This window comes from Arachis hypogaea, chromosome 16, assembly GCF_003086295.3.
Source record: "Arachis hypogaea cultivar Tifrunner chromosome 16, arahy.Tifrunner.gnm2.J5K5, whole genome shotgun sequence".
Taxonomy (NCBI): Eukaryota; Viridiplantae; Streptophyta; class Magnoliopsida; order Fabales; family Fabaceae; genus Arachis; species Arachis hypogaea.
The window spans coordinates 125,231,880-125,243,780 of NC_092051.1; the positions used below are offsets into that span (position 1 = coordinate 125,231,880).

Sequence of the window (11,901 nt, forward strand, 5' to 3'; positions counted from 1 at the left end):
TATTGTGCCTCTTCAGGCATTTTCTTCAAGTGGAGTGATCCACCAGCAGAATGGTTCAAGGACATCTTGCACATCTCAGATAGACCATTTTAGAAGATACCTAGGATAGTCCATTCTGAGAGCATGTCAGGAGGACATCTCCTGATCAGTTGCTTGTATCTTTCCCAAGCTTGGTAGAGGGATTCACCCTCTTTTTGTCTGAATATTTGAACTTCCACCCTGAGCTTGCTCATCTTCTGAGGTAGAAAGAACTTGGCCAAGAATGCATTGACCAACTTTCCCCAAGAGTCTAGGCTTTCCTTAGGTTGAGAATCCAACCATATATTGGCTCTGTCTCTAACAGTAAAAGGGAAAAGCATTAGCCTGTAGACCTCAGGATCCACTCCATTGGTCTAAACAGTATCACATATTTACAAGAATTTTGATAGGAATTGATGTGGATCTTCCTATAGAAGTCCATGAAATTTGCAATTCTATTGCATTAGAGAGACTAGATGAGGCTTAAGCTCAAAGTTATTTGCACCAATGGCAGGTATAGAGATGCTTCTTCCATAGAAGTCAGAAGTGGGTGCAGTGAAGTCACCAAGAACCTTCCTTGCGTCTCCTCCATCATTCGGTTTGGCTGCCATATTTGTAATTTCATCTTCTTGTTCGAAAAGTTCTGTGAGGTTTTCTCTGGAGTGTTGTGCTTTAACTTGTTGTAAACGCCTCCTTAGAGTCCTCTCAGGTTCAGGATCAGGATCAAAGAGAGGTTCTTTATCTCTGTTCCTTCTCATAAACAAGGAAAAAAAACCATGAAAAAGGGAGAATGAGAGTTTCTATGTCATAGTATAGAGACTCCCAATGAGATATGAAGAAGAAAGAATGAAGATAGAGAAAGAGAGAGAATTCGAAATAGAGGGCGGTAGAAGTTTTGAATTTTAAGAGATAAAAAGGGGAACTAAAAGTAGAATATTTTTGTTTTTATTTTATTTATTTATTGAATTCGAAAAACAAGAAGGAAATTAAAAGCAAATTAATTAAAAGAATTTGAAAATTAAAAGGTGATTTTCGAAAAAGAAGAAGAAAATAATTGAAATTGAAAAAGTTTTAAATTTTAAAAATAAAGTAAGTTAGGTAAGTTTTAAAATTAAAAGAGAAAGATAAGATGAAGATTTAAAAAGAAGTTAAGAGAGATGAGTTTTAAATTAAAAAGATTTGAAAATCAAATTTGAAAAGATAGTAAAGATTTTAAAAGATTTGAAATTTTAAAATTTAAAAGAAAGATAAGATATGAAAGAATCAAATTAAAAGAAAGATATGATAAGATTTGATAAGATAGGATTTAAAATTTAAAAATGTAAACTTTAGCAACAAGAAAACACCAAACTTAAAATTTTTAAATCAAGGAAAAAAAAAGAAACAAGATTTTTGAAAATTTGAATAAAGATAAAAGAAATATTTTTTATTTTTTTCCGAATTAATGAAGAAATAGAAAAACAACCAAAAGACACCAAATTTAAAATATTTAGATCAAAAACACTAGTTTTTTGAAAATTAGAAAGAAAAACACCAAAAGATACCAAACTTAAAAATTTTAAGATCAAACAAAGAAAAGAAACAAGAACAACTTGAATAGCAAGAAGAACACTCAAGAGCAAACTTAAAAATTGACACTAGACTCAACCAAAAGACAAAGAAAAGATGGATTTTGAAAAAAAAATTGAAAAAGAAAACAAAAGACATGATTAAAGAGCTATTAAACCTTAAAGTACCTAATCTAAGCAACAAGATAGTCCGGTAATTTGTCAAACTCGAACAATCCCCAGCAACGGCGCCAAAAACTTGGTGCATGAAATTGACTCTGCAATATTCGCATAGATAGACCGGCAAGTGCACCGGGTCGTCCACGTAATACCTCAAGTGAGTGAGGGTCGATCCCACGGAGATTGTCGGATTGATCAAGTAATGGCTATCTTGTAAATCTTAGTCAGGCGATTAGAAAAGATAATTGTTGTGAAAAATGCATAAAAATAGAATAAAGATAGAATTACTTAATTGGAGTGAAATCAGTGATGAGAGAATGGTTGAGGCTTCGGAGATGCTTCCTCCTTCTAGATCAACTTTTCTTTCTGTCTACTTCAACTTCTGATGATTCATTCCATGGCAGGCTGTAAGTGACTAACGCCAGGTCAGTGGTCATTAATCTCCTCTGCTTCAGTTCAAACGCTAGGTCAGTAGTCATCCAATCTGAACGGGGCTGAAGCCCTAGTAGTCCATTCCCTTGGTGATCCTACTCAAAACGTCGCAGACAAGGTCGGATCTTTCGAATCAGAGAATACTACTTCACGATTCTATCCTATACCACAAAAGCCCTAATAACCCCGTACCTTGGCTGAACTGATGTCTTTAAGTCCCCAACAAAGTCTTGGATTAGCCGTCTAAGAGATGTATAATTAAGCTTGTGGTTCAATACTATCCCGTCAAGGACTCGCAAGAACCCATGTAGAATAGGAATGACGGTCAAGTTACACTCCCAATTCATTAGGATGAAGAACGAAGATACATCTTAGAATGGAATCAAGCATAGATTGAAATAGAACAATGATATTATTAATCCATAAGAATCAGCAGAGCTCTTAACCTTAACCTAGGAGGTTAGTGGCTCATAGCTTACAGAAAGTAGTAATGTAAATTTGAAAATATGACATAAGGTTCTGAACAAGGGTGATCCTTGTTCTATATATACTATTCTAATAACTAAGTATAAAAATATGATAGAATAGACTAGAGGTGCGAAATTCATCCTTGGGCCCACTTTGGTTGAGTACTTGGGTTGAGCTTGGCATCCACTTTGAGGAATGGGAGGTGAACCACGCTGCCTTCTGCTCTTGGTGGGCGTTGAACGCCCATTAGGGGTGGTTGGCATTCAACGCCAACTTTATATCTCCTTTGGGGTGTTGAACGTCAGCTAGAGGTAGCTCCTTGGCGTTCAACGCCCATAATGTGCAGGCTCCTTTGAAGAAAAATATAGAGTATTATATATTGCTGGAAAGCTCTGAAAGTTAGCTTTCCAACACCATTGAGAACGTGTCATTTAGACCTCTGTAGCTCTAGAAATGCTCGTTTGAGTGTACGGAGGTTAGAATCTGACAACATCTTCTATGCTTTCCTTGCCTCTGAATCGGACTTTGCCAAAACTCCTCAATTTCAGCCAGAAAATACCTGAAATCATCATAAAATACACAAACTCAAATTAGAATCTAAAAATGTGAATTTTGCACTAAAACCTATAAAAATATAATAAAACTTAAACAAAACATAACAAAAACTATATGAAAACGATGTCAAATATAAAATATCCGCTCATCAAAGTGATGTTTGATTTTAATATTCTGCAAAAAAGGGAAAAACTTGTGATCGACGAACTGGTGACCATTATCAGTGATAATGTGCCAAGGTATGTCGAATCTGTAGAAAATATTCTTCCATACAAAGGAGATCATTTGTTCCGATGTTATTTTGGCTAAGGGTTAGGCTTTTATCCATTTTGAAAAGTAATCGATTGCAATAATCAGAAATTTTACCTGCCCCTTTGCTAGGGGAGAAGGGCTGAGGATATCGAGCCTCCAATGATTGAAAGACCAACTTATCTCGGAGTTGTGGAGTTCCTCGGCTGGAAAGTTTGTGATTGGGTTGTGTTTTTGGCAATTGTCACAATGTTTGACTTTGTTGTTACAATCTTGTTGCAAAGTTATCCAAAAGAAGCCAGCGCGTAGTATTTTGGATGACAAGCTTCTAGCTCCAACATGAGTGTCACATATACCCTCATGTGCTTCTGCAAGCGCAAGTTCAGCCTCCGACCTGGAAAGACATTTAAGAAGGGGGCGAGAAAAGCCTTGTCTATATAGAGAATTGTTATATATGGTAAAGAAAGATTCCTGCCGGTGAAATCGCCGAGCATTAGTAATTTTGTCTCGAATTATTCCAGACTTGAGATATTCTACGTAGGGTGTACGCCAATCTTCTTCCTGTGAAGCACTTAGAATTTCGGTTACTTTTATGCTCGATTCGTGTAGCACAGACTGATATAAAGCAGAGGTTGTGTTTGTGCGAGCTTAGATAAGATATCAGCTCAGCTGTTGTGCTCACGAGGTATGTGAAGGACCTCAATTTTTGAGAAGTTAGAAATAATATTTTTGACAATATCCAAATATTTTGCTAATAGAAGGTCCTTCACTTGAAAGAAATTATTTACCTGTTGGATGACTAGCAAAGAGTCACAGTATACCTTTAAGTCTGAAATTTTAAGTTCAACTGCGAGCCTTAGACCTGCAATTAGAGCTTCATATTATGTTTGATTGTTGCTCGCCTTGAAAGAGAGGTGTAAGGAATGTTCCAAGATTATACCATTTCCATCTTCAAGTAAGACCCCGGCCCCACAACCTTGGGGGTTGGATGCTCCATCCATATATAAAGTCCACTGTGTTGGATTGTTCTCCGAGCTTGGTATGGTGAGTTCGGCTATAAAATCAGCAATATACTGAGACTTTATTGGACCTCAGTTTTGGTATCTGATGTTGAACTCGGAGAGTTCTACAGACCATTTTACAAGTTGGCCAGCCAGCTCTGGTTTCTGTAACACTTGCCTTAATGGCTGATCAGTTCGGGTGTGAACTATGTGGCTTTGAAAATAAGGTCGGAGACGCCAAGTTGAGAAAACTAAAGCCAAAGCTAATTTCTCGATCTTTGAATAGCGGAGCTCGGCATACTGTAAGGATTTACTGATGAAGTAAATCGGTTGTTGCTGTTTGTTCCTTTCTGTGACAAGAACAGAACTTATTGCCCAGTTAGTGACAGATAAATATAAATAAAATTCTTCTCCCCAAAGGGATTTTTGTAAAATTGGTGGTTTTGAGAGAATGTTTTTTATGCTAGTAAAAGCCTCTTCACATTCATTAGTCTAATTAAAGTTGTTTTTCTATTTTAAGGTTTGGAAAAAATAGAAAGATTTAGATGCTAAACAAGGCAGGAATCTAGATAATGCAGTGAGTCTCCCTGTTAGTCGTTGGACTTATTTGATTGTTTGTGGGCTTGGCATGTTTAATATAGCTCGGCATTTCTCTAGATTGGCTTCGATTCCTCGGTTAGTGAGCATGAAGCTGAGGAATTTACCTCCGTGTACTCCGAAGGTGCATTTTTCTGGATTGAGTCTCATATTGTAATGCCATATTTAGTTGAAGATTTCTAAGAGGTCGTCGAGGTGGTTGTGACCGAGCTTTGTTTTGGCCACCATATCGTTGACGTAAACTTCGAGGTTCTTGCCGATTTGATTAGCGAATACCTTGTCCATAAGACGTTGGTATGTTGCACCTGCATTCTTAAGTCCAAAAGGCATAACTTTGTAACAGTAATTTCCATATTCAGTAATAAATGCTATTTTATTTTTATCAAAAGGATGCATTAGAATCTGGTTATAACCAGAATATGCATTCATGAAGCCTAATGTTTGATAACCTGAAGCATTATCTACTAACCAGTCAATAGAGGGTAAGGGATATGAATCTTTTGGGCATGCTTTATTGAGATTGGTGAAATCAACACACATGTGCCATTTACCGTTATGCTTTTTTACCACGACGACGTTTGCCAGCCATGTTGTGAAACGGATTTCTTGGATGAAGCCAGCATTGATGAGTTTTTTGGTTTCCTCTAGGGATGCCTGTTTCTTTTCGAGACCGAGGTTCCTTTTTTCTGTGCTATTGGTCAGAATGATGGATCTAGTGCCAGTTTGTGTGAAATTACTGATGGACTAATGCTGAGCATGTCAGCAGGTGTCCAGGTGATGAGCGGATAATTTATACGCTTTTTGGCATTGTTTTAGTATGTTTTTAGTAGGATCTAGTTACTTTTAGGGATGTTTTTATTAGTTTTTATGTTAAATTCACATTTCTGGACTTTACTATGAGTTTGTGTATTTTTCTGTGATTTCAGGTATTTTCTGGCTGAAATTGAGGGACTTGAGCAAAAATCAGATTCAGAGGTTGAAGAAGGACTGCCGATGCTGTTGGATTCTGACTCCCTGCACTCAAAGTGGATTTTCTGGAGCTACAAAACTCCAAATGGCGCGCTCTCAACGGTGTTGGAAAGTAGACATCCAGGGCTTTCCAGCAATATATAATAGTTCATACTTTGCTCAAGTTTAGACGACGCAAAAGGGCGTTGAACGCCAGTTCTATGCTGCAGTCTGGAATTAAACGCCAGAAACACGTCACGAACCATAGTTGAACGCCAAAAACACATTACAACTTGGCGTTCAACTCCAAAAGAAGCCTCTGCACGTGTAAACTTCAAGCTCAGCCCAAGCACACACCAAGTGGGCCCCGGAAGTGGATTTATGCATCAATTACTTACTTCTGTAAACCCTAGTAACTAGTTTAGTATAAATAGGACTTTTTACTATTGTATTAGACATCTTTGGATTATCTTTTGATCTATTGATCACGTTTGGGGGCTGGCCATTTGGCCATGCCTGCACCTTCATTACTTATGTATTTTCAACGGTAGAGTTTCTGCACTCCATAGATTAAGGTGTGGAGCTCTGCTGTTCCTCATGAATTAATACAAAGTACTACTGTTTTTCTATTCAATTCAACTTATTCCGCTTCTAAGATATCCATTCACACTTCAACATGAATGTGATGATCGTGACAGTCATCATCATTCCCTATGAACACGTGCCTGACAACCACTTCCGTTCTACCTTAGATTGAATGAGTATCTCTTGGATTCCTTAATCAGAATCTTCGTGGTATAAGTTAGAACCCATGGATGGCCATTCCTGAGATCCGAAAAGTCTAAACCTTGTCTGTGGTATTCCGAGTAGGATCTGGGAAGGGATGGCTGTGACGAGCTTCAAACTCGCGAGTGCTGGGCGTAGTGACAGACGCAAAAGGATCAATGGATCCTATTCCAGTATGATCGAGAACCGACAGATGATTTGCCATGCAGTGACAGCGCATTGGACCATTTTCACTGAGAGGACAGGATGTAGCCATTGACAACGGTGATGCCTAACATACAGCTTGCCATAGAAAGGAGTAGGACTGATTGGATGAAGACAGCAGGAAAGCAGAGGTTCAGAGGAACGAAAGCATCTCTATACGCTTATCTGAAATTCTCACCAATGAATTACATAAGTATCCTTATCCTATTTTATGTTTTATTTACTATTATTATTCAAAAACTCCATAACCATTTAATATCCGCCTGACTGAGATTTACAAGATGACCATAGCTTGCTTCATACCAACAATCTCCGTGGGATCGACCCTTACTCACGTAAGGTTTTATTACTTGGACGACCCAGTGCACTTGCTGGTTAGTTGTATCAAAGTTGTGACAAATTAAGAATTATGATTAGAGCACTAAGTTTTTGGAGCCATTACCAGGGATCACAATTTCGTGCACCAAGTTTTTGGTGCCGTTGCCGGGGATTGTTCGAGTTTGGACAACTGACGGTCCATCTTGTTGCTCAGATTAGGTAATTTTCTTTTTGTTTTATTTTCAAAAATTTTTCAAAAATCTTTCAAAAAAATTTCTCATCTGTTTTCGAAAATTATTCTAAATTTTTAAGAATGAATTCTAGTGTTTCATGAAGCATGTTGAAGCCTGGCTGGCTGTAAAGCCATATCCAAATTCTTTTGGATTGAGGCTTCCACTTGTCAACATAAAAGGCATGTATATGGAATTGGATGAAATATCAGCTGTTGCATGCCTGATTTATATCCTAAAGCTGGCTGGCTATTAAGCCATGTCTAACCCTTGGATTGGAGCTTTAGGCCAACATTGAAAGATTCCTGAGATTCTTATTAAAAATTTTGAATTTCTTATTTTCTTTTTCCTATATGTTTTTCGAAAAAAAATTTAAAAGAAAATACAAAAAAAATCATAAAATAAAAAAAATAAAAAAAATATTTTGTGTTTCTTGTTTGAGTCTTGAGTCAATTTTTAAGTTTGGTGTCAATTGCATATTTTTATTTTTCTAAAAATTTTCGAAAACTCATGCAGTCATAATGTTCTTCATGATCTTCAAGTTGTTCTTGGTAAGTCTTCTTGTTTGATCTTCATATTTTCTTATTTTGTGTCTTTTCTTATTTTTCATATGCATTCTTGAATTCTTAGTGTCTAAAAATTAAAAATCTTTAAGTTTGGTGTCTTGCATGTTTTCTTTTCTTGAAAATTTTTCAAAACTAAGTTCTTGGTGTTCATCTTGACATTCAAAGTGTTCTTGGTGTTCATCTTGACATTCATAATGTTCTTGCATGCATCACATGTTTTGATCCAAAATTTTCATGCATTGAGTCTTTTTGATGTTTTTCTCTTTCATCATTAAAAATTCAAAAATAAAAAAAAAATATCTTTCCCTTTTTCTCTCTTAAAATTTCGAAAATTTGGATTGACTTTTTCAAAACTTTTTAAAATTTAGTTGTTTCTTATGAGTCAAATCAAATTTTCAATTTAAAAATCTCATCTTTTTCAAAATCTTTTTCAAAAATCATATCTTTTTCATTTTTCTTATTTATTTTCGAAAATTTTAAAAATATTTTTCAAAAATATTCTTCTTAATTTTATATCATATTTTCGAAAATATCATCAACAATTAATGTTTTGATTCAAAAATTTCAAGTTTGTTACTTACTTGTTAAGAAAGATTCAAACTTTAAATTCTAGAATCATATCTTGTGATTTCTTGTGAATCAAGTCACTAATTGTGATTTTAAAAATCAAATCTTTTTCAAAACTAATTTCAATAATATCTTTTCAAAAATATCTTTTTATCTTATCTTTTTCAAAATCATATCTTTTTAATCCTACCTTTTCATATCATATCTTTTTCAAATATCTTTTCTAACTTCTTATCTTCTTATCTTTTAAAAAATTGATTTTCAAAAATTGTTTCAACTAACTAATTAACTTTTTGTTTGTTTCTTATCTCTTTCAAAACTACCTAACTAACTATCCCTCTCTAATTTTCGAAAATACCTCCCTCTTTTTCAAAAACTCTTTTTAATTAATTAATTGTTTCAATTTTTAATTTTAATTTTAATTTTAATTCTCCTTTAATTTTCGAAAATCATCAACTTCTTTTCAAAAATTAATTTTCGAAATTTCCTCTCCCTCATCTCCTTCTATTTATTTATTCATCTACTAACACTTCTCCTCACCTCATATCTCTGCTCCTATCCTCACCCTTGTGTTTGGATTATCCATTCTTCTTCACTCTTATTCCCTTTCTTCTTCTACTCACACAAAGGAACCTCTCTCTACTGAGGCAAAGAGGATCCCTATTATTATTTTCTGTTCCCTTCTTTTTCATATGAGTAGGATCAAGGACAAGAACATTCTTGTTGAAGCAGACCCTGAACCTGAAAGGACTCTGAAGAGGAAACTAAGAGAAGCTAAATTACAACAATCTAAAGACAACCTTACAGAAATTTTCGAAAAGGAAGAGGAGATGGCAGCTGAAAATAATAATAATGCAAGGAGGATGCTTGGTGACTTCACTGCACCTAATTCCAATTTACATGGAAGAAGCATCTCCATCCCTACCATTGGAGCAAACAATTTTGAGCTTAAGCCTCAACTAGTTTCTCTGATGCAACAAAACTGCAAGTTTCATGGACTTTCATCTGAAGATCCCTTTCAGTTCTTAACTGAATTCTTGCAGATCTGTGATACTGTTAAAACTAATGGAGTAGAGCCTGAAGTCTACAGGCTCATGCTTTTCCCATTTGCTGTAAGAGACAGAGCTAGAATATGGTTGGATTCTCAACCTAAAGATAGCCTGAACTCTTGGGATAAGCTGGTCACGGCTTTCTTAGCCAAGTTCTTTCCTCCTCAAAAGCTCAGTAAGCTTAGAGTGGATGTTCAAACCTTCAGACAGAAAGAAGGTGAATCCCTCTATGAAGCTTGGGAGAGATACAAGCAACTGACCAAAAAGTGTCCTTCTGACATACTTTCAGAATGGACCATTCTGGATATATTCTATGATGGTCTGTCTGAATTAGCTAAGATGTCATTGGATACTTCTGCAGGTGGATCCATTCACCTAAAGAAAAGCCTGCAGAAGCTCAAGAACTTATTGACATGGTTGCTAACAACCAGTTTATGTATACTTCTGAGAGGAATCCTATGAGTAATGGGACGCCTCAGAAGAAGGGAGTTCTTGAAATTGATACTCTGAATGCCATATTGGCTTAGAATAAAATATTGACTCAGCAAGTCAATATGATTTCTCAGAGTCTGAATGGAATGCAAGCCGCATCCAACAGTACTCAAGAGGCATCTTCTGAAGAAGAAGCTTATGATCCTGAGAACCCTGCAATAGCAGAGGTGAATTACATGGGTGAACCCTATGGAAACACCTATAATCCCTCATGGAGAAATCACCCAAATCTCTCATGGAAGGATCAACAAAAGCCTCAACAAGGCTTTAATAATGGTGGAAGAAACAGGTTTAGCAATAGCAAGCCTTTTCCATCATCCACTCAGCAACAGATAGAGAACTCTGAACAAAATACCTCTAATTTAGCAAACTTAGTCTCTGATCTATCTAAGGCCACTTTGAGTTTCATGAATGAAACAAGGTCCTCTATTAGAAATTTGGAGGCACAAGTGGGTCAGCTGAGTAAGAAGATCACTGAAACCCCTCCTAGTGCTCTCCCAAGCAATACAAAAGAAAATCCAAAAGGAGAGTGCAAGGCCATTGATATAACCATCATGGCCGAACCCAAGGGGGAAGAGGAGGACGTGAATCCCAAGAAGGAAGACCTCCTGGGACGTCCAGTGATCAACAAGGAGTTTCCCTCTGAGGAACCAAAGGACTCTGAGGCTCATCTAGAGACCATAGAGATTCCATTAAACCTCCTTACGCCCTTCATGAGCTCTGATGAGTATTCCTCTTCAGAGGAGAATGAGGATGTTACTGAAGAGCAAGTTGCCAAGTTCCTTGGTGCAATCATGAAGCTGAACGCCAATTTATTTGGTAATGAGACTTGGGGAGATGAACCTCCCCTGTTCACCAATGAACTAAATGCATTGGATCAACTGAGATTGCCTCAGAAGAAACAGGATCCTGGGAAGTTCCTAATACCTTGTACCATAGGCACCATGACCTTTGAGAAGGCTCTATGTGACCTTGGGTCAGGAATAAACCTCATGTCACTCTCTGTAATGGAGAAACTGGGAATCTTTGAGGTACAAGCTGCTAGAATCTCATTAGAGATGGCAGACAATTCCAGAAAACAGGCTTATGGACAAGTAGAGGACGTGTTAGTAAAGGTTGAAGGCCTTTACATCCCTGCTGATTTCATAATCCTGGATACTGGAAAGGATGAGGATGAATCCATAATTCTTGGAAGACCTTTTCTAGCCACAGCAAGAGCTGTGATTGATGTAGACAGAGGAGAATTGATCCTTCAACTGAATGAGGACAACCTTGTGTTTAAAACTCAAGAATCTCCTTCTGTAACAATGGAGAGGAAGCATAGAAAGCTTCTCTCAGTACAGAGTCAACTAAAGCCCCCACAGTCAAACTCTAAGTTTGGTGTTGGGAGGCCTCAGCCAAACTCTAAGTTTGGTGTTGGGAGTCTATAAAATTGACCTGATCACCTGTGTGGCTCCATGAGAGCCCACTGTCAAGCTATTGACATTAAAGAAGCGCTTGTTGGGAGGCAACCCAATTTTTATTTATCTAATTTTATTTTATTGTTCTTTCATGTTTTATTAGGTTCATGATCATGTGGAGTCACAAAATAAATACAAAAATTAAAAACAGAATCAAAAACAGCAGAAGAAAAATCACACCCTGGAGGAAGGGCTTACTGGCGTTTAAACGCCAGTAAGGAGCATCTGGCTGGC

General features: G+C 36.8%; 1 non-coding gene across 1 annotated transcript; it reads right to left on the reverse strand.

The window, feature by feature from the left end:
* Nucleotides 1-9,892: 9,892 nt before the first annotated feature.
* On the reverse strand, nucleotides 9,893-9,996 carry LOC112761312 (small nucleolar RNA R71). Its single transcript, XR_003181712.1, has one exon. It is a non-coding gene; the product is annotated as a small nucleolar RNA R71 (small nucleolar RNA).
* Between the last annotated feature and the right edge of the window lie 1,905 nt (nucleotides 9,997-11,901).